The sequence below is a fragment of the Rhamphochromis longiceps genome, linkage group LG3 (assembly GCF_057381845.1).
Source record: "Rhamphochromis longiceps isolate RC_006_pf linkage group LG3, R_longiceps_female_GT1.1, whole genome shotgun sequence".
Lineage (NCBI taxonomy): Eukaryota > Metazoa > Chordata > Actinopteri > Cichliformes > Cichlidae > Rhamphochromis > Rhamphochromis longiceps.
This window is the reverse complement of record NC_140559.1, coordinates 41,367,829-41,390,828: the sequence shown is the minus strand read 5'-3', so window position 1 is coordinate 41,390,828 and position 23,000 is coordinate 41,367,829. Positions and strand designations below refer to the sequence as shown.

The 23,000-nt window shown below is 44.2% G+C and overlaps 2 long non-coding RNA genes and 1 pseudogene across 3 annotated transcripts; 1 reads left to right on the top strand and 2 right to left on the bottom strand.

The window, feature by feature from the left end:
* Nucleotides 1-6,202: 6,202 nt before the first annotated feature.
* Nucleotides 6,203-20,658, top strand: LOC146674697 (up-regulator of cell proliferation-like; annotated as a pseudogene).
* LOC146674699 (uncharacterized) lies at nucleotides 12,054-12,898 on the bottom strand. Of its 2 annotated transcripts, none has more exons than XR_014909575.1 (3): nucleotides 12,547-12,898; nucleotides 12,267-12,473; nucleotides 12,054-12,187 (listed from the first exon to the last, which is right to left on the bottom strand). It is a non-coding gene; the product is annotated as an uncharacterized LOC146674699 (long non-coding RNA). The 2 variants fall into 2 exon arrangements; XR_014909577.1 differs by having other exon boundaries at nucleotides 12,564-12,898.
* LOC146674698 (uncharacterized) lies at nucleotides 17,207-17,811 on the bottom strand. Its single transcript, XR_014909578.1, has 3 exons — nucleotides 17,683-17,811; nucleotides 17,403-17,609; nucleotides 17,207-17,340 (listed from the first exon to the last, which is right to left on the bottom strand). It is a non-coding gene; the product is annotated as an uncharacterized LOC146674698 (long non-coding RNA).
* Nucleotides 20,659-23,000: the final 2,342 nt, after the last annotated feature.

Here is a 23,000-nt window from a genome sequence, read left to right as displayed (position 1 = left end):
AGGTTTACCTGACAGTAGGAGGTCAAACCTACTTGTTAGTGGTAGCTGTTGTTCCCAGTTTGCCATATTCAGTGATACTTGGTAATGACATCCCCACTCTTTTTGATCTAATACACCAGTCAGATTATGACCCTCAAGTGAGTGCTGAGAAAGACATTCAAGGCTTAGGTGATGAATCTGGAAGCTCACTTCCTCTAGATATGACAGTTGAACCATTTAAACCCTGTCATGTAGTCACAAGAGCACAAAGTGCAAAGGAAATGATGCAAGAACTGCCCTTTTTTAAGGAGTCTCTCGAAACGGAGCCAGGGAAGATTAGGAAGTCTAGGGCTCAGAAAAGAAGAGAAAAGTTCAAAGGCTCATGGGAAAAAGGTACAGCATTGTTCCCTAAGCCAAATAACCAACTTGAGTTTGATGTTCCCTCAGATTTAGGTGCACTCCAAAGAAGCGACCCTACTCTAAAACCCTGGTTTGAGAAGGTAACAGAGGTAGAGGGGGCTAGTCAAGGTCAGGTAAGCTGTCTTGCAGACACTGTTTACTTGATTAAAGGAGGCATCTTGTACCAGAGAAAGGGGAAGTGCGAAGCTGTGGCACTCCCACAACAGTTCAGAGACAAAGTTACGGATTTGGGTCATTCAATTCCATGGGCAGGTCATATGGCTTTTCACAAAACACTGAATAGGATCAGCAGCCGTTTTGTTTGGCCAGGGATGTATGTCCAGGTTTCTGAGTTTTGCCGTTCCTGTGAAAAATGTCAGTTGACCTCAGGCAAAGGAGTAGCGCGAGCCCAGTTGCAACCACTGCCAATTATTGAAACACCATTTGAGAGGCTAGGCATGGATATTGTGGGCCCTTTAGAGAGGAGCTCCACAGGTCATCGCTACATATTAGTCATATGTGACTATGCAACACGGTTTCCTGAGGCCTTCCCACTCAGATCAATTAAAGCTCGTCACATTGCTAATTGTCTTCTGCAGCTTTTCTCTAGGGTAGGCATACCAAGAGAAATTCTGACGGACTGTGGAACGAACTTTCTATCCAAGTTGTTGCAGCAGGTTTATAAGCTGTTAGGGATAAAGGGACTTAAGACCACCCCGTATCACCCCAAATGGACGGGCTAGTGGAGAGATACAACCAGACTCTCAAAAGTATGCTGCGCAAGTTTGTCTCTGACACAGGTGCTGACTGGGATCAATGGCTGCCCTACCTTCTGTTCGCCTACCGGGAGGTCCCGCAGGTTTCCACTGGCTTCTCGCCTTTTGAACTTTTATACGGTCGCCAAGTGAGAGGCCCCCTGGATCTGCTTAAGGACTGCTGGGAGGAATCCAAAGCAGAGGGCGAAAACATCGCAGCCTACGTCATCACCATGAGAGAGAGGTTGGAGAAAATGGCATCATTGATGCAAGACAACATGAAAGCTGCACAAAAACATCACAAGACTTGGTATGATCAGAAGGCCAGGGATAGGGTCTTCCTTCCAGGTCAGAAAGTACTATTATTGCTTCCCACCAGCGATAACAAGTTGCTGACAAAATGGCATGGACCATACGAGATCGTCAGACAAGTGAGTAAAGTCAATTATGAGCTGAATATGCCAGAAAGAGTTAAAAAATATCAGACATTTCACGTGAACTTGTTGAAGGAATTCCACAGCCGACAAGAGCCGGTCTATCAGTTACTGGTGCGTTCAGTTAAGGATGAGGAGGTGACTGAGAAGTTCTTTCCAACTAACATTCAAGTTTGTGCTTCAGTTGACCTTTCTCATTTGTCTCCTACTGAGCAGGCTGATATAAAACCACTCGTGGACCCACAGCTCTTTCGAGAAACACCAGGCTTCACATCACTGGTTCAGCATAAGATACGGGTGAAGGAGGATGCACCCGTTCGACAAAAGAGTTACAGAATTCCTGAACGGTTGGTGCCAGTGCTGCAGAAAGAAATAAAACTGATGTTGGACCTGGGAATCATTGAGGTGTCAAGCAGTGAGTGGTGCAGCCCGATTGTTTTGGTACCAAAGAAAGATGACACCCTGAGATTCTGTATTGATTTCAGATATTTGAATGCAGTATCCAAGTTTGATCCCTACCCAATGCCCAGGGTGGATGACCTGCTGGAGAGAGTTGGATCAGCAACGTACATTACAACACTTGATTTGTGTAAAGGATACTGGCAAGTGGCTTTGGCACCAGAAGCAAGAGAGCTGACAGCCTTCAAAACTCCGTTTGGTATGTACCAATTTAAAGTCATGCCATTTGGTCTTCAAGGTGCACCAGCGACATTCCAACGATTAATGGACCATGTACTGAGAGATGTGTCAGCATTCTCTGCAGCATATCTGGATGACGTGGTGGTGTACAGCCAGTCCTGGGAAGAGCATGTCATTCACCTACAGAAGGTGCTACACTCCATCAGGATGGCTGGACTGACTATCAATCCCAAGAAGTGCTCCATAGCCAAGAGAGAAGTGGAGTACTTGGGCTTTGTAGTTGGCTCTGGGAAGATAAAGCCGCAGGTTGGAAAGATTGAAGCAATTCAGTCCTTCCCAGTTCCGACAACAAAAAGGAAGGTGAGAGGTTTTCTGGGTCTAGTAGGCTGGTACCGGAAATTCATACCTTCTTTTGCAGAGCGATCCACTGTACTTAATAACCTCACAAAAGGCTCAGCCCCTAACAAAGTGCGTTGGACGGAAGACTGTGAGCAAGCATTCAGAGACCTCAAGGAAGCAGTTTGCACACATCCAGTTCTACACAGTCCAGACTTCAACAAGCCATTCATCTTGCAAACTGATGCTTTGGGAGTTGGCCTTGGTGCTGTCCTTCAGCAAGAGGTGGATGGTGAAAGAAGGCCTGTGGTGTTTCTGAGTCGGAAACTACTCGACAGGGAGACGAGGTATTCGACGGTAGAGAAAGAGTGCTTGGCCATGAAATGGGCTATTGAGGCCTTGAGGTATTATCTTCTGGGACGTCACTTCACTCTGGAGACTGATCATCGTGCCCTCCAGTGGTTGAACCGCATGAGGGATGCGAATGCCCGCATTGCAGGATGGTACCTGTCTCTGCAGCCTTATGACTTTACGGTCCAGTATAGGCCGGGGAAGTCAAATGTGGTTGCTGATTGTTTATCTAGGATGACAGAGGACTGAAGCACTTCGTGCTTAAGAGAGGGAGGAGGAAATGTAAGGAAGAGGACTCCCTTACTGCATTTATTTATATTGTATTGTCTGTATAGCACTTTAGAGCACACCTTTCACTTTATTAAAAGCACCTTATCAAGCACTTTATGTAGCATTGCACTTTAAGCATGGATTTGCACACAAGAAGTTTAAATATTTATTGTCTATTTATTGGGAATTTTAAAATCAGTTGGTGGCCTTGTTTCAGATCCTGCACAGCTGCTCCTCATCAAGGAATGTGGTGGTTGTCTGTCAGGAGAGAAGAATGGTGATTGAGATTAAGGTTTACCAATAAGGAAAACTAATGCAAATGTGTGTGTGAAATCTAGGGATAAAAGTGGTGCAAATAAGTGTTTGTAAGTTAATGATTACTCACCTTTCTTGCCTGTGTCCTCTTCAAGGTGTTTGGGCAAATGTTTCCCCGGGGGTCCAGACACCATTTAAAGGTTCCGGGAGAGACCATTGGTAAAAAGAGTGTGGTGAATCTTTTTGTGCTTGGGTTTCTGGGTTTTTATAATATTGTGTTTTGTGTAACATTAAAGTGTGAAATATTTATTAATATGTAAATGTGAAGATGTATTTATGTATTTATTTATTCTTATTGATATATTGTATACTGTGGTGAAAGGTTGGGATTTAAGAATTTACCTGAGAGTGGAATAATGGTTAAGTCTGTGACAGCTGAACATATTTAAGGCTGCCAGTTGTCATTAGGGGATTTTTGTGCTGTGAAGAAGCTCGACAAGTTAATTGTTTTAAGGAGAGCCATATAGCAAATAAATACTTTGTTCCACTACACTTGCCTTGGTCTGTCTCACTGTGTTTCCAGCCGCTAAGGGCTGCACTGTTACAAGGGGATACTCACTCTTGTGGTGTAACGGAGGAATAACTATCCTTCCCGCACTATGTCATTTTTGGAGAATGGGGCACACATTATTTTACAACAACCAAAGAAAATAACATATTTGAACAATCAGAACATTTAACCAAATATAATATTGTAACTAAAGATTATGGGGGGGGTGTCCTATTTGGGCCACAATGTCTTTCTTGTCCTTACAGAACCCAACATAGGAGAAATCTGCTCTCTCTTTCTAGTCCCTGTCAGTACTCTTGCTGCAGCATTTTGGATTAGCTGAAGGATTTTAAGGGAGTTTTTAGGACATCTTGATAATAATGAATTACAGTAGTCCAACCTGGAAGTAACAAATGCATGGACTAGTTTTTCAGCGTCACTCTGAGACAGGATATTTCTAATTTTAGCAATATTACGCAAATGGAAGAAAGCAGTCCTACATGTTTGTTTAATATGTGCATTGAATGACATATACAGTGGGGCAAAAAAGTATTTAGTCAGCCACCGATTGTGCAAGTTCCCCCACTTAAAATGATGACAGAGGTCAGTAATTTGCACCAGAGGTACACTTCAACTGTGAGAGACAGAATGTGAAAAAAAATCCATGAATTCACATGGTAGGATTTGTAAAGAATTTATTCGTAAATTAGGGTGGAAAATAAGTATTTGGTCACCTCAAACATGGAAAATCTCTGGCTCTCACAGACCTGTAACGTCTTCTGTAAGACGCTTTTCTGTCCCCCACTCGTTACCTGTATGAATGGCACCTGTTTGAACTCATCATCTGTATAAAAGACACCTGTCCACAGCCTCAAACAGTCAGACTCCAAACTCCGCCATGGACCGCCATGGACCAAAGAGCTTTCGAAGGACACCAGGAAAAGTATTGTAGACCTGCACCAGACTGGGAAGAGTGAATCTACAATAGGCAAGCAGCTTGGTGTGAAAAAATCAACTGTGGGAGCAATCATCAGAAAATGGAAGACATACAAGACCACTGATAATCTCCCACGATCTGGGGCTCCACGCAAGATCTCATCCCGTGGGGTCAAAATGATCATGAGAACGGTGAGCAAAGATCCCAGAACCACACGGGGGGACCTGGTGAATGACCTGCAGAGAGCTGGGACCAAAGTAACAAAGGTCACCATCAGTAACACACTACAACGGCAGGGAATCAAATCCCGCAGTGCCAGACGTGTTCCGCTGCTGAAGCCAGTGCATGTCCAGGCCCGTCTGAAGTTTGCCAGAGAGCACATGGATGATACAGCAGAGGATTGGGAGAATGTCATGTGGTCAGATGAAACCAAAGTAGAACTTTTTGGTATAAACTCAACTCGTCGTGTTTGGAGGACGAAGAATACTGAGTTGCATCCCAAGAACACCATACCTACTGTGAAGCATGGGGGTGGAAACATCATGCTATGGGGCTGTTTTTCTGCCAAGGGGACAGGACGACTGATCCGTGTTAAGGACAGAATGAATGGGGCCATGTATCGTGAGATTTTGAGCCAAAACCTCCTTCCATCAGTGAGAACTTTGAAGATGAAACGAGGCTGGGTCTTCCAACATGACAATGATCCCAAACACACCGCCCGGGCAACAAAGGAGTGGCTCCGTAAGAAGCATTTGAAAGTCCTGGAGTGGCCTAGCCAGTCTCCAGACCTCAACCCCATAGAAAATCTAATTCTAACTATCATTTTATACTATTTTATTTGTGCTTATTTTATTATTTTAAATGTTATTTTAATTATCATCTTATTTTTGTTATTTTTATCTTTATTTATTTTAACTTATTCAATGTATCATTTTTGGCACGTCAAGTGTACAGCACTTTGTGTTCGGCTGGGAGTTGTGCCTTGGTGGATTTTTAGGCCCATGTCAGTTTTTAGTTTTGACCAGCCACAGATGCAGTTCTGCAGCTTCTTTCCTGGATCAAAATCTCTGAGGAATGTTTCCAACACCTTGTTGAATGTGTGGCATTAAAGTAGTTATGAGGGAAAAAGAGGATTGTCATTGTACACAAGTACAATGAGATTCAACGCACAGCTAATCCACATTATTACCTCCTTATAAACTGTATAAAACAGGTGGTCAGCATCCCTGCTGCATTACACTTCCTCAAGAATTGAAAGGAAGTCGCAAGAGAACAATACTGCAGCAAGAGGACAAAAATGGATGACGGCATCAGACAGAGAGCTCTCTTCTGTAAAGGTAGGATGTTTTATGCTGCTCTTTTTTCGGTGATATTTCTATTATGTGCATGAAAAGGAAGGCCAAGAACTAGTTTGTGGATCCACGAAGCTGCCTTCTTCAGTGCACCAATCTAGTCTGTAACCTTCCTCTCTTTCTTGTGGCAGAGGGGCGAGCCCCCCCGAGACTATAGTTTGGAAAAGCAATGAAAAAATATAAATTCAGCCCATTCAAACATCAATTGGCAGCATAGGGCTCAGTCTGCCACAAGCAGAAGTTTCCTCAAGAAAGTTTTCATTTTTCTTGCTGTTCAGTCTTATTTTTGTGTTGTGATGAAGCCTTAAATCAATCATCTTAAGTCAGATTTTGAATGCAGAGCTTTTAGCTGTTACTCTAAATTTCTAATTGCTTTTTCACACTGTATTAAAGTGTTTAATACATCAAGGCCAGAAATTGAAGCAATCATTAATACAAAAAGACTGACACTTGTGTGGGGAGAATGAAAACCAAACTCAGTGTTTTCTTTTCAGTTTGCTTTCTATTACTTACATTTATGAAAGTGTTCAAATTGTTCATGTGACGAAGGAGAGAGACAGGAAGTTGGTGGTCTTTTTCAAAATATCAACAATGAAACAGACTTTGGGAGGAGGGGGATAAACCCCCTTATGTCAAAACGAGTGATTTATGGCCTCTGAGAAAATGATTTATGACCTAGAAAGTAATAATGAAAATAGCAAGAGTTAATGGCAGTCATAATTTTTTATAAATATCATAAAGTTATGATATTTTATAACTCGATAATAATCAATAATTCCCCAAAAATATGATCATGAAAAATATGGAATAGGACTTTGTCATTTTATGACCAAAAATGCCACCTTTTTAGACAGCTGTTTTGTGGGTCTGTGTGTGTGTGTGTGAACATGTTTTAAACCAAAATAAAATTCTTAGTTAAACCGGTGCTTTACTAACAGTGAGGATGGGGAGAGTTGGAAGCTGCATGCCCCGATGGAAAACTTTATTACATTTTATTTGCGTTTATTTAATCAGAATTAAAGTCCGACTTACAAACGCGGAACCTCAGCGCGAGCGAGGACTGCCGAGAAAGACAGGTGTGTCTTGACACTAGTGATGTTGGAATCATGAACGAATCGTTCAATACTCGAGAATCACTTTACTGACTCACTGACTCATCCCTGTTGCTGTTAGCAAACTAATTTCATTAGTAGAAATATATTTGGCTGCTCTGAACTGGAAGAAAAAACCCTGAGTAGAAAACTCACATCAAGACAATAGCTCCTCAGTTCACAGTAGCATCGCATTGCTAACATGCTAACAGCACATTTGAGTGCTCCCCCTCCCTTCCTGTGCTGAATCGTAGCATAAGCAAATCACTCAGGACTCACTCACCCCCTCCCTCCAGGCTCACAGCTTCTTCTTCTTCTTCTTCTTGGTTGGCAACCAATGTTAAGGAGCATTACCGCCCCCTGGCACACAGCTCAGAGGACATTTAGATGAGAAAATATATATTTGACACATTTGAGGAAAATGCTAATAAAATAAAATAAAAATAAATAAAATCAATGTTCCCTTTAGACATTTTTTTTGCTCTATAAAAATAGTTGTTTTTCTTTTTCAATCACTCAGCATTTGGATTTACATGAAAAGAGAAACAAATTAAGTAAAATTTAAATTCTGTTTTTATTTACACTTTGCAGAGCATCATGTAGCATTTTCACAATTGGGGTTTTGCATACAGCAGTTACTTAAAGAATACAAAAAATACCTTAAGAAATTGAGATTACAGATATGTGGACCCAGTGTAGACACAAATCTCAATGTGAAAAAAGAGGGTTTTCTGTGTGGAGCATGTTCCCCCTGTGTTTGCTGGGGTCTTTCTCAGTACTCCAGCATCATCCCACAGTCCAGTCTTAGTTAGTGGAGGGGGAGCTTGATTGGTGATTCTTCATTGTGAATGTGAGAGATCTCTATCTATGTGTTAGTCCTGTGACAGACTGGGAATCTGTCTAGGGTGTGCCCCACCTCTTGTGCTATAATAGCTTGGATAGGATCCAGTGACCCTGGCAAGGATAAGTGGAATTGGTGGATAGATGGAATCTTAAATAATCATATAACGCAGAAAATTATCAATTTAATGTTATATCATATATAAATACATTTTGAATTTAAAATATATTATTTAAATTCTTAAACATAATAACCAAGGTTGTGAATTTTAAATCTATGTTTTATAAAAAGTTTCTTCAGAAATAATAAGAATTTTATTTTTTATTTATTTTTTATTTTTATTCACAGTGAAACACCTGGATAAATTATTGGAAGAATTGGACTTGAAGCAGTACTACAGAGAGAAGCTATCACTCAGCCGAATACTTGAGATTGATAAGAAGACCATCACTGATGAACCTGCCAAGTGTAAATCAGACCTTCCATGGTATTTTCTAAAGAAATTAATGATGTTTAATGTCACTGCTAGGAATGTGAAATGTACAGCAGAATCTGATTCAAGCAGTGATGATGAAACAGGGAGTACAAATATAGATCTTGAAAATATGATCGACAGTTCAAACAAAGGCAACACGGTGAACCCGCTCGACATAATCACTGCTCTCTTTCTGTGTTCTGATGGTTTTCTACAGCAGGAAATGGCACTAAAAATGTCCATGTGTCAGTTCTCTGTCCCTCTGCTGCTTCCTAATTGTGACACAGAACAGTGCACACTCATGCTGTGGGCCATGAGAGACATTGTTAAAAAGTACAGACCTCAGTCTCTTTCACATTCAAAGGGCTTCATTGAAGAAAGAATCGTTCTCTCTGAACTTCCAATGGTCTCTTTTGTCAGACTGGGTGAGTGCTCCTTATTCAAGTCAGAGATTCTCAATAAACATCTGAGCAATTCTCAACAGTACCATGACACCTTTGTTCACCACGACATGGAGTGTGGTGACAGTCCAAGGAGAATTTCCAACGGACTGACTGAAATTACTTGGTATCTTCCTGGTGGAAACACAAACATTGATATTTTCAGGGGATTTCTATTTTAGGGGGATATCTGTGTGTGCAGGTGACTATTACTGTGCATAATTATTAGGCAACTTAACAAAAAACAAATATATACCCATTTCAATTATTTATTTTTACCAGTGAAACCAATATAACATCTCCACATTCACAAATATACATTTCTGACATTCAAAAACAAAACAAAAACAAATCAGCGACCAATATAGCCACCTTTCTTTGCAAGGACACTCAAAAGCCTGCCATCCATGGATTCTGTCAGTGTTGTGATCTGTTCACCATCAACATTGCGTGCAGCAGCAACCACAGCCTCCCAGACACTGTTCAGAGAGGTGTACTGTTTTCCCTCCTTGTAAATCTCACATTTGATGATGGACCACAGGTTCTCAATGGGGTTCAGATCAGGTGAACAAGGTGGCCATGTCATTAGTTTTTCTTCTTTTATACCCTTTCTTGCCAGCCACGCTGTGGAGTACTTGGACGCGTGTGATGGAGCATTGTCCTGCATGAAAATCATGTTTTTCTTGAAGGATGCAGACTTCTTCTTGTACCACTGCTTGAAGAAGGTGTCTTCCAGAAACTGGCAGTAGGACTGGGAGTTGAGCTTGACTCCATCCTCAACCCGAAAAGGCCCCACAAGCTCATCTTTGATGATACCAGCCCAAACCAGTACTCCACCTCCACCTTGCTGGTGTCTGAGTCGGACTGGAGCTCTCTGCCCTTTACCAATCCAGCCACGGGCCCATCCATCTGGCCCATCAAGACTCACTCTCATTTCATCAGTCCATAAAACCTTAGAAAAACCAGTCTTGAGATATTTCTTGGCCCAGTCTTGACGTTTCAGCTTGTGTGTCTTGTTCAGTGTTGGTCGTCTTTCAGCCTTTCTTACCTTGGCCATGTCTCTGAGTATTGCACACCTTGTGCTTTTGGGCACTCCAGTGATGTTGCAGCTCTGAAATATGGCCAAACTGGTGGCAAGTGGCATCTTGGCAGCTGCACGCTTGACTTTTCTCAGTTCATGGGCAGTTATTTTGCGCCTTGGTTTTTCCACACGCTTCTTGCGACCCTGTTGACTATTTTGAATGAAACGCTTGATTGTTCGATGATCACGCTTCAGAAGCTTTGCAATTTTGAGACTGCTGCATCCCTCTGCAAGATATCTCACTATTTTTGACTTTTCTGAGCCTGTCAAGTCCTTTTGACCCATTTTGCCAAAGGAAAGGACGTTGCCTAATAATTATGCACACCTGATATAGGGTGTTGATGTCATTAGACCACACCCCTTCTCATTACAGGGATGCACATCACCTAATATGCTTAATTGGTAGTAGGCTTTCGAGCCTATACAGCTTGGAGTAAGACAACATGCATGAAGAGGATGATGTGGACAAAATACTCATTTGCCTAATAATTCTGCACTCCCTGTAGATATTTTGAAAAAACTTGCAACTCAATTGGGTTTGACTAAAAACAACATCATTATTAAGACAAAGCAGAAAAATGATGCTGACTTTGTAAAAGATTTAAGGAAAACTGTCAGTAATGTGGTTGAGAAATCAGAGCTGAAGATGAAAATAGAGGAGATGGTGGATGTTGCTCATAAACTGGGAGTCCTGGTTGATGAAGACCCTCCAGAGTGCCAGACTGCAAAGAAAAATGCAAAAACCATCACTGAAGAAATTCAAAACATCCATAAATATAAAGAAGATCAGCTTCCCAGGCAACGCCAAATATGGAAAACACTGACCTTGTTAGAGAAGGAAGAGTTTCGACTTTGACATGTTGGGTCTAAAAATATAGAAGACTACAAAAGTGATCTTCAGAAACAGAAATATGAACTGCGGCAAAAGCAGAACTCATACGAGATGTCAACAGCTATGACGAACTTCATCACTGGGATATCAAGCCGAGGAACAGAGAGGCTTTATTTCCTGAAATGGATGCGAATGAACCTCGATAATGTGTCTCGTATAAAACTGTGTGAACTCAGGGAGAAATATAAAGAAAAATGCAAGAACTCTGAGAACAAAGAGGAGATCAAAGAAATTGACAGACAAATTTCCAACAGCTCACTGGGGATTGAACACTTCTTCCGTGAAATGGGTCAGATCTATGAAGCTTCACTGTCTCTTCCAGAAACAGACAGATCACGTCAACAATTGCAGCATCTGCCCAAACTGTGTGCAGAGTTGTTGCTTGATGGATTTCCTCTTGAGCTTGTAGATGGAGATGCATCCAACATCCCTCTCAGATGGGTGAGTGATGTTCTCTCTCAGCTCAGTGGCTTGGTGTCTCCAAAGAAAAAAGGAAATAAGAGAAAGATACGAGTAGTCACAGTTCTTGGAGTTCAGAGCACAGGAAAGTCCACTCTCCTTAACACCATGTTTGGAGTGCAGTTTGCAGTCAGCAGTGGTCGATGTACTCGAGGTGCCTTTATGTTGCTCATCAAAATCAATGAAGACATGAAAAACGTCCTAAACTGTGACTTCTTGGTGATCATTGACACTGAGGGCTTAAAGTCACCAGAACTTGCACAACTGGACAACAGCTATGAGCACGACAATGAGCTTGCAACACTTGTTGTTGGGCTGAGTGATGTCACCATAGTGAACATTGCAATGGAGAATATAACTGAAATGAAGGACATCCTACAAATAGTTGTGCACGCTTTTCTCAGGATGAAGGTGTCACGGCGACGGATGGCCGGTACTGAATAGGACCCAGGTGCAGGAACCCAGAACGGAGACGGTAGATGATTTAATAGTTTATTACAGTTAAGTGCAAGGGGGAAAAAAAAGGGAAACGTGGCAAAGACAGAAAATGACGAGACGTGGAGCCTTGGTGTGGCGTGCCCAGGGGAACGTGGCTAGGGCGAGGGAACGAGGCCTGAGAAGTGGAACGGAGCTGAGTGGGGAACAGTCACACTGAGGGGAGAGGATATAGAAGTTAGGCAGGTAGTGAAGGCAGCTCAGAAGTGGCCAGTATAAGAGCAGCAATTCTTACTTTGCAGTTAGGGACCTGGAGTGTTTGAGAGGGGGATGATGAAGATCCAGGGGAGGCTGAGTGGCGTGGAAAGGCTGACCTGAGATCCGGGGCTCCAGATGGAGTGTGATGGCAGGAGGGCAGGCAGGTGAGGCACAGAGGGATTTCCAAAATGATCACTAGGTATTCCGAGTCCGGAGGTGGAGTGAGCCAGGGTGGGTACAGCGACTGTAGCACAAAAGAGTCTTAGTTAGTAAGATGAATTACAGCGAGAACTTGAAACACAAGACCTGTTACCAACATGGGTTGATGACGAACTGGCAGTGAGTGAACATCGATGTGTGGTTTAAATCCCTCTGGCTTGATAGCCTGCAATAGGCTCCAGGTGTGCAGGAGCTGGAGTTGGCCCTGCCCAGGGGCGGATCCCAGGTCAGTTCAGGAGCCTAATGGAAACTCCAGCCACCCACCATAGACCATGACAGTACCCCCCCCTCAAGGGACGCCACCCGGCGGCCGACCGGTCCCCAGCCCGCGACGTGACCTGAAAAAATCAGAGACAAGAGCAGGATCAAGGATAAACGAGCGAGGAACCCAGGCACGTTCCTCAGGCCCATACCCCTCCCAGTCCACCAAAAACTGGCGACCCCGACCACGGCGACGGACGTCAACGACCCGCCGAACCGTATAGGCCGGATGACCATCGATGAGCCGGGCGGGCGGAGGGGGGTCGGAAGGCGGGCACAGCACGCTGGACAGCACAGGCCTGACTTGGGAAACATGAAAAACCGGGTGAATCCGCAGACTGGGAGGAAGCTCGAGCTTCACAGCAGAGGGCGAGATGACCGAGTGGATGACATACGGCCCAATAAACCGAGGAGCCAGCTTGCGGGAGGAAACTTTAAGGGGAACATCCTTAGCCGACAGCCACACCTTCTGCCCTGGAGCGTACCGAGGAGCTGGCGACCGTAGACGATCTGCATAGCGGCAGTGGCGGGCAGCAGCTTTCTTCAGTGCCTCCTGGGTCCGAGTCCAGACGCGGCGGCAGCGCTGGAGATGGTGCTGGACGGAAGGCACAGCCAAATCAGCCTCTTCCTCAGGGAAGAGGGGAGGCTGATAGCCCAGGGACGCTTCAAATGGAGAGAGACCAGTGGATGCGGAAACATGAGAATTGTGCGCATACTCCACCCATGGGAGATGTGCTGACCAGGTAGCCGGGTTATGGGAAACCATGCAGCGGAGCATGGACTCCAGCTCTTGGTTGAGCCTCTCAGTCTGCCCGTTGGTTTGAGGGTGGTAACCAGAACTGAGGTTGGCTCGAGCACCCAGGGCAGAGCAGAAAGATTTCCAAACCTGGGATGTAAACTGAGGTCCCCTGTCAGAAGTGACCTCGGCAGGAATCCCGTGGAGTTTGAAGACGTGGTCAACCATCAGTCTTGCAGTTTCCGTGGCAGTGGGTAGTTTCTCCAGGGCAACGAAGTGAGCTGCTTTTGAAAACCTGTCGATCACGGAGAGTATCACTGTTTTACCTGCTGACCTAGGCAGTCCAGTGACAAAGTCCAGGGAAATGTGGGACCAAGGACGAGAAGGTACGGCTAGAGGTTGCAGAAGACCGGATGGTCGCTGATTTCGGGTCTTGTTCCTGGCGCACACGTCACAGGCAGAGACGTAGTCCCGCACATCATGTTCCAGAGTTGCCCACCAGAAGTGACGACGTAGTAGTGCGATGGTGCGGCCGATTCCAGGATGGCAGGAAAACCGGGAGGTATGAGCCCACTTAATTACAGCCGAACGGGTTGCTGTGGGAACGAAGCGGCGGCCCGGAGGACCTGTGCCAGGGTCTGGTTCATCCAGTAAAGCACGCTGGATGGATTCCTCTATGTCCCAGGATAAAAACGCTACGCGGCAGGAGGCAGGAAGCACAGGAGCTGGTTCGGTGGGTTCAGCGTCTGGGTCGTAAAGACGAGACAGGGCATCAGCCTTGGCGTTCTTGGAACCTGGACGGAAAGAGATGGCAAACTTGAAGCGATCAAAGAACAGAGACCAACGGGCCTGGCGGGCGTTTAGACGCTTAGCTGTTTTGAGGTAAGTAAGGTTTTTATGATCTGTGAAGATGGTGAATGGGTGTTCAGCTCCTTCCAATAGGTGACGCCACTCTTCCAGGGCTAACTTAATAGCCAGCAACTCTCTGTCTCCTACATCATAGTTGCGTTCAGCTGACGAGAGTTGACGTGAGAAAAAGGCACATGGGTGTAACTTGGCCTTGGAACCTGAATGCTGTGAAAGGACTGCTCCGACGCCGACGTCGGACGCGTCTACCTCTAGAACAAATGGCTTGGAGTGATCTGGGTGACACAATACTGGAGCTGAAGTAAATAGGCGCTTGAGCCTACTGAATGCTACCTCAGCTTCAGGTGTCCAGATGAACTGTCTTTTGGTGGATGTGAGTGTAGTGAGAGGAGTGGCTACCTGGCTGTAGTTGCGAATAAACCTCCGGTAGAAATTGGCAAAGCCGAGGAAACGTTGTAAGTGCTTACGTGACGTGGGCGTGGGCCACTCTAGGATCGTGCGGATCTTGGCTGGATCAGTCTTCACCTGCCCTCCTGCGAGTATATAGCCAAGAAAAGTGACAGATTGTGCATGAAACTCACATTTCTCGGCTTTGACGTAAAGTCGGTTTTCCAGGAGGCGTTGGAGGACTGCTCGGACGTGGACATGGTGTTCCTGGGGGGTCTTGGAGAAAATGAGTATGTCATCAAGATAAACAAAGACAAACTGGTTCAGGAAATCACGGAGCACGTCGTTGACCAGGTTCTGAAAGACAGCGGGGGCATTGGTTAACCCAAACGGCATGACCAAATACTCAAAATGACCTAGGGGCGTATTAAAAGCCGTTTTCCATTCGTCCCCTTCCCTGATGCGGACAAGGTGGTAGGCATTGCGGAGATCCAGTTTGGTGAATACGGTGACTTCATGGAGGGGTTCGAAGGCTGAGCTGATAAGGGGTAAAGGATATTTGTTTTTAATGGTGATGTCGTTTAACCCTCTGTAGTCTATGCATGGACGGAGTGATTTATCCTTCTTTTCCACAAAAAAGAAGCCGGCGGCCACTGGAGAGGAGGATGGGCGGATGATACCTGCAGCTAATGACTCGTGGATGTACTTTTCCATGGACTCTCTTTCTGGTCTGGAGATGTTGAATAGCCGGCTAGAGGGAAGCGGAGCACCAGGTAGAAGGTCGATAGCGCAGTCATAAGGCCTGTGGGGTGGTAAGGACGACGCTCTGTCTTTACTGAAAACTTCCTGGAGGTCATGGTACTCAGGTGGGACGAGTGTGAGGTCAACCGGATCAACGCCCGAGGTGTTAGTGTCAGGGGCCCCCGGCGGTAGGGCAGACTTGAGGCAGTGGGCTAGACAAAAGGGGCTCCAACTAGCGATTTTACTTCCAGACCAGTCTATATGAGGGTTATGTTTCTGTAGCCAGGGGTAGCCTAGGATGAGTGGTGAATCAGGAGAAGAGAAGGTGAATAAGGTAATGGCTTCATGGTGGTTTCCAGAGGTGACGAGGGTTACGGGGCCAGCCTGATGGGTTATCTGAGAGAATATTTGATCGTTTAATGCGGTAACAGGGATGGGAGGATCGAGAGTCTTGAGTGGCAAATGAAGGCGTCTAGCGAGAGCTAAATCTATTAAATTTTGCTCTGCTCCGGAATCAACGAGAGCATGGAGGGGGTGAGAAACCTTATTTAGACACAGGGTGACTGGTAGAATTAACCGGGGTTTGGAACTGAAAGAGGATCCGCCCACCTGTATCCCCGAAATTACCGGCGGGCGTAGCCTTTTGGCCGAACCGAACACTGCGCTAACCTATGCTCCACTGAGCCACAGTAAAAGCACGCGCCCGACCGAAGCCGTCGTTCTCGCTCCTCTGGTGTGAGACGAGAGCGGCCGATTAACATAGGCTCCGGAGCGGCGTCAGTTTCCACGGAAACGGGAGCGGATGTTGACACCGGACGTGACGGTGGAGGAAGTGAAAACGTACGAGGCGCAGGTTTACGATGTTTCTGGTTCTTTTCTGCCTCCCTTTCCCTCAGGCGATTATCTATCCGAAGGGAAAGGGAGACCAAGTCTTCAAAGGATTTGGGCTCATCGCGGGAAGCGAGCTGGTCTTTGAGCTCGTCGTTTAAGGCGCGACGGAACACTCCCCGAAGGGCATGATCGGGCCAATTGGCCTCGGCGGCTGCAGTACGGAAGTCGATAATGAACTCCGCGACACTCCGGCTCCCCTGTTGCAACCCGAGCAACCTTTCATCAGAACTACCCTCCGATACTGGGTGAGTAAAGGTCTTTTTAAACTCGCACAGAAAATCATCAAACGAGCAGGTTGGGAGCGGGTGAGCCGACAGGTACGCCTCGGCCCATAACAGCGCCTTGCCCTGTAGCTTAGCCACCAGATATGCTACCCGAGCTGATTCGCTAGTAAATGAACGGGGTGAATGCGTGAACGCGAGAGAACATTTCAGTAGAAAGGCCGTACAGCGGCCCCGCTCCCCAGAGTACGGCTCGGGTTCTGGGAATGCAGCATCGCGAAACACGGAGCCCGAAGGGGTCGGAGCTGGGGAGGACTGGGGAGGTTCTGCCACGGGCGCAGGGGACGCGGAGGATGGGCCTGGAGGAGGGGAAAGAGCCGACTGAATCTCCTGCAGGGAAGCTAAGATCCTAGCCTGGGTCTCGCCTATGGCTTGACACCGGGTGTCGAGAACCTGCAACGCTTGCTCATGAGCCCCTAAAATGGCTCCCTGCTTGGAGACTGCTGAACGTACTGGGTCTGCTGAGTCCATTTGTTGGCCAGTTCGTACTGTCACGGCGACGGATGGCCGGTACTGAATAGGACCCAGGTGCAGGAACCCAGAACGGAGACGGTAGATGATTTAATAGTTTATTACAGTTAAGTGCAAGGGGAAAAAAAAAGGGAAACGTGGCAAAGACAGAAAATGACGAGACGTGGAGCCTTGGTGTGGCGTGCCCAGGGGAACGTGGCTAGGGCGAGGGAACGAGGCCTGAGAAGTGGAACGGAGCTGAGTGGGGAACAGTCACACTGAGGGGAGAGGATATAGAAGGCAGCTCAGAAGTGGCCAGTATAAGAGCAGCAATTCTTACTTTGCAGTTAGGGACCTGGAGTGTTTGAGAGGGGGATGATGAAGATCCAGGGGAGGCTGAGTGGCGTGGAAAGGCTGACCTGAGATCCGGGGCTCCAGATGGAGTGTGATGGCAGGAGGGCAGGCAGGTGAGGCACAGAGGGATTTCCAAAATGATCACTAGGTATTCCGAGTCCGGAGGTGGAGTGAGCCAGGGTGGGTACAGCGACTGTAGCACAAAAGAGTCTTAGTTAGTAAGATGAATTACAGCGAGAACTTGAAACACAAGACCTGTTACCAACATGGGTTGATGACGAACTGGCAGTGAGTGAACATCGATGTGTGGTTTAAATCCCTCTGGCTTGATAGCCTGCAATAGGCTCCAGGTGTGCAGGAGCTGGAGTTGGCCCTGCCCAGGGGCGGATCCCAGGTCAGTTCAGGAGCCTAATGGAAACTCCAGCCACCCACCGTAGACCATGACAGAAGGAGGTGGGCAAAAAGCCTAAATGTCAGTTTGTTCATTCAGAATGTGTCGGATGTTTCAGCCCATGATAAGAACTTACAAGACAGGAAACTGCTCCTGGATCAGTTAAATGAGATGACTCAGGCAGCAGCCAAAATGGAAAAGAAAGAGGAGAACAAGAGCTTCACTGATGTGATGGACTACAGTCCAGACACTGGGAACTGGTACATTCCTGGACTGTGGAATGGAAACCCACCAATGGCACCAGTTAATGCAGGATACAGTGAGGCTGTATATGAGCTCAAGAAAAACATCATCCAACTACTGGGAAACTGTGAGTCATCTGCTAATAATGTCATGGAGTTTAAAGAGTGGGTGAAAAGCCTGTGGAATGCAGTAAAGCATGAAAACTTCATCTTCAGCTTCAGAAACAGCCTCGTAGCTGATGCATACATGAAGCTCTGCTCAGAATTCAGCAAATGGGAGTGGGAGTTCAGAAAATAAATGTACACCTGGGTAAGAAATGCAGAAACAAAAATTTCCAATTTTGGTACCATTGCAGCAAAATCTGAAACATCTGACATGAGAGAATTTCTTAGTTCTTTGAAAAGTGAAGCCTCCACAGTGCTGTCTACATGGGAGACAAAGATTCTGGATAATCTGACACAATATTTCGAGCAAACAGAGGGACATGTGTCTCTGATTGAAGGATACAAAGGGGAATTCTCAAACAGTGCAAAGGTCCTTCGTCGTGAAATAATAATGGATTGATATAGCGCTTTTCAAGGCACCCAAAGCACTTTACAATACCACTATTCATTCACTCTTACATTCATACACTGGTGGAGGCAAGCTAGAGTTGTAGCCACAGCTGCCCTGGGGCAGACTGACAGAAACGAGGCTGCCATATCGTGCCATCGGCCCCTCTGGCCAACACCACTAGGCAAGTAGGGTAAAGTCTTGCCCAAGGACACAACGACCAGGACAGAGAGCCCAGGGATCGAACCGGCGACCTTCAGGTTACAGATGCGATTCCCAACCCCCTGAGCCACGGTCGCCCCAATAGAAATAGAAAGTGGTGTAAAGTATTAGCTTGAAGCAGCAGCAGAAAACAGGCAGGGAATGACAGAAATTGATAAAATCAAAGACAATTATACAATAGAGATTGAAAAAGCAGTGCGTGCATTAATTGATAAATGTCAAAAGAAAAAAGATCAAATGACAGACTTACAGTTGGATAAAGAGTTTGAGAAGATGTGGAAGGAAAAACTGTCTTTCTCTGAACAAAAAACCTCAAATGTCACCAATAGCGTGTCCTACTATCTGAGAGAAAATCTGAAAAACAGGGGGGGTGCAAATGAGTTATTAAGTCAAAGGAGTCTGCAAGATTGTGGAAAAGAGTCTTTCAAATATACAGCTGAAGGACGGTTGAACAAAATTAAACATGAGGTAAAAAAGTTCTTCCGTCAAGATGACATAAAGGATGCACAAGATCTGGCTGACAGCATTATAGATGCTTGCATATACTTTGTTAATGAGCAGGTTAGAAGAAAAAACAATTACCATGACACTTACATCCAGGAGATCCTCCACATGATTGATGAGAAACTGCAAAACAATCAAGATGTTAAGATAAACATCGAGTTTGAAGTTTCTCTATGACAGCACATCTGTGGATTTGCAGCCAGCGAGTTTCAGAAAATGCATGAAGATTTCATAGAAGAAAATGATCCGTACAGATGTTTGATTAAAAACAAGGAAAGGTTTCATGATGATTTCAAAGATGTGTTTCATGAACGAGACCAGTGTCAGAAGAAAGCAGAAGAATTCACAAATCGATGTTTGAAGCCTGCTGTTGAAGACTTTGTTAATCGCTCCCTGGGCCCTGATATCATTGATGAAATGAGGAAACTCGAGCAGTTCAGCACAAGAATGTCCTTCCAGTATTCAATTTTACTGGATTTGCTCTCCAAGGAGGATTTTCAAAATTATGTGAGCTGCATTCGCTCATATGAGAAGTATGTAAAGACATGGATACTCGAACAAATAAAGAAGCACTTCTCAAATGAGTCGACAGTTTTTGAGTTTGAGGACCGACATCTGCGGTCGTGTATTGACAGCATAAATTCTGCCATCAACGAGGCCAAAACCAGAGAGAGTGATGGCTTCAAGGCTTTTGTTAAAGATATTTGCAAAGAACTTGGTGATAAACTGGTCATTTCCCAGGATGCTCTTGGTGCTTTCATGATACTGAACAATGCTGACAAGGAACAGTTTGCTGACTGTCTCACAACATCTGTGAGAAACTCTCAGAAAGAAGTTCAAAAAATCTACCTTTGAAATGAAACTACAACATCTCCATGTGCAGCCTCAGAATGAGCTTTTCAACAAATTGATTGGTTGTGGCAAACAGTGTCCATTCTGTAAAGCTCCCTGTGATGCAGGAGGAAAAGTCCATACTGAGCACTTTGTTTCACTGCATAGACCAGTAGGTCTGGGTAGATACAGCTGGGAGTGGACAGAGCGACTTGTCACTGACATATGCTCATCCTCAGTGATCAGTGACAACAGCTTTCGTTGCAGTCATACAAACAATGAATGGCACCCTTATAAGAAATACAAGAAAATTTATAAGGACTGGGATATTCAGCCAGATAAGACTCTCGAAGCATCAGACTACTGGAAATATATAATGAAAAAATACAACAGGGAGTTTGCTGAAGAATATGAAGCAGAATGTGCTAACATCCCATTATTTTGGTATCTAATCAATAAAGATCAGGCAGAAAAAAGTCTTGATGAGGCATACAAGTAACTACTCGTATCGCTCCTCATTTCCTCCTGCTGTACAGAAGATATCGTAGATGTAGTTTTTGGTAAATGGTAAATGGCCTGTATTTATATAGTGCTTTTTGTAATATTAATGAAAATGTCTCAATATCTTCTGAGCCAAAAGTAAAATACTCTCAGTACACAGAAAATTTACCAGTGTGGAACTCTTCCCCTGAGTTCAATTTAACTGAATTAATGAAAAATAATCTGATATCAAATATATGTTTTGTATGTGTTGTTTTTCTTCTCTTTTTTTTTGGTAATTGATATATTCACATTTCTATTATGGATAAGTCAGTTTTCGTCTTTTTTTCAATAACAAAGTTAAAAACAAAAAAAGAGACTCAGACTTTATAAATAATTTGTGTTTCTTTGAGGAGTCTTATGTTGAATCTTTACACTTACACAAATAGAAAACAGTGGATCAAACTGTGTGTTATCTACAAAAAATAAAAAATAAATTGTAGTCTGTAATTCAATCCACCATTCCTCAGAGCCCACTTCAGTCTCACCATCTTTTCACAGCATGGTTCCCTGTGTACGATAGGTTTATACACAGGGAGAAGGTAGACCAGGTGGTGAATTGATCCTGATGAGCTATATGCCTTTTTTGTGTAAGCACACAGTATATTCAGTGCTTTAATGTCTCTGGTTGGGTGTGTTATCAAAATGAGACTTTCTATTGTGTTTTATAAATTGCAGTGACATCAGATCAATAAATCTGGGGGAAAAAATAACGTGTTTTTCTTGACATCTCGTATGTTTCATCATCTGTTTTATAAATTAGTTTCTTATTAAATAAGGAAAATTATGTGAAAATTCATCCTCCCTGTTCTCTAACAAAGGAAGTGGGGTAAACGGTGTCTTTCATGGGTTTGAGCTCTTCACAAAATTTTGGATATAGTCCATGTGACTGTCTCTGGAAGCAGCTTACATATTTTTAGTCTTAAAAAAAAGAGAGTTTTTACGTTATACTATTATCTGTTATTATGTAGTGTTTTTACGAGTCTGAATAATGCAACTTTTTAAAATAATCATATTTCATTATGTAACACCTGCTTAGTATAGTTAGGCTAGGCTTATAGACTAGATTTGAGAGGAGTAAAATTAATTTGAGAGAATTGAATGTTGAACAGCTGGCAGGTTTATTACAATGTTACAATGGTGCAATAAACCAATGTAAACAACAAAGAAAATTAACAGAGAAGATTAACTGAGAAAAGCGCTTTTTTGAAAATTAAAGCAAACATGAAATAAAATAAAATAAAATGAGTAGTCTCTTCAGACCTGACTCCTGATGAAGCGGATATTGTGAGTTTAATAGTTCCTCCAAAAAACAATCCGTATGGAGTAATGGGTTTTGTTCTTGCTTATCTGAAATCCTGTGGTTTAAAGTAATTCAGTATGTAGATCTACTCCTGCATCCAGAACAGCTGGCCACACTGCTTTTGGATTCGCCAAGTTTTCTTTTTTTTTTTTTTCTTTTTTTTGGCCTGTCCCATTTGGTTCTTTAGCCATCAGAGTTGTTGTCTGAAGACCAACAAGGATACCCAATGGATTTACTTTGCCAAATGGATCATCGTGGCATTGCCGTATTGGTCCATTTGATCGATCTTTGTTTTTATTATTTATTATATTTTATTTTCAGATGTTACAGACGGGACAGACATGAGTGAGGGATAGGAAAGGGAGAGAGAAAGAGGAAGGAAAAGAAAAACAGAAGGGGAGAGGGACAGTGAGAAAGGGGGGGAGAAAAAAATAAAAATCTCCTGGATCACCTGTTGAGAGAAGAATAGAAAACAAGCAAAAAAAACAAAAAACAAAGTAACATACTAAACACAACACCATCGCATTAATCTAGCTAAGTGTAAACAGCAGTAAATACTAAATATTCAATGTTGTTGTGCAGCACGCAGGACAGACAGCGCACAATGTGCTTCGAAGTAGCAGCCAAGAAAGGTGTAATTTAAGTCTACGAGCAGTGAACATCCGTGTGCATACCTGTGTGGATCAACGCGCTTGTATTCAAATGGTTTCCACATGTAATGGTCTGCAAGAGGATGTAGCGAGCCATAGCCCCGTCCCCCAGGGCATGAAGCAGGCATGGAGGATAGTGATGGGATTTCCGGCTCTTTTTAGAGAGCCGGCTCTTTCAGCTCCGAACCGGCTCTTCAGGTTGTTTTGTTGCTTTAATTAATTTATTATTAACAATACTATAAAATTGTGCACAAAAGGAATTACTAATGTAAAAAAAAGTGGTTTTATTTATATATGTTTATATATAAATATAAAACACATTTCTAGCATGAACTGAACTTCCAAAGC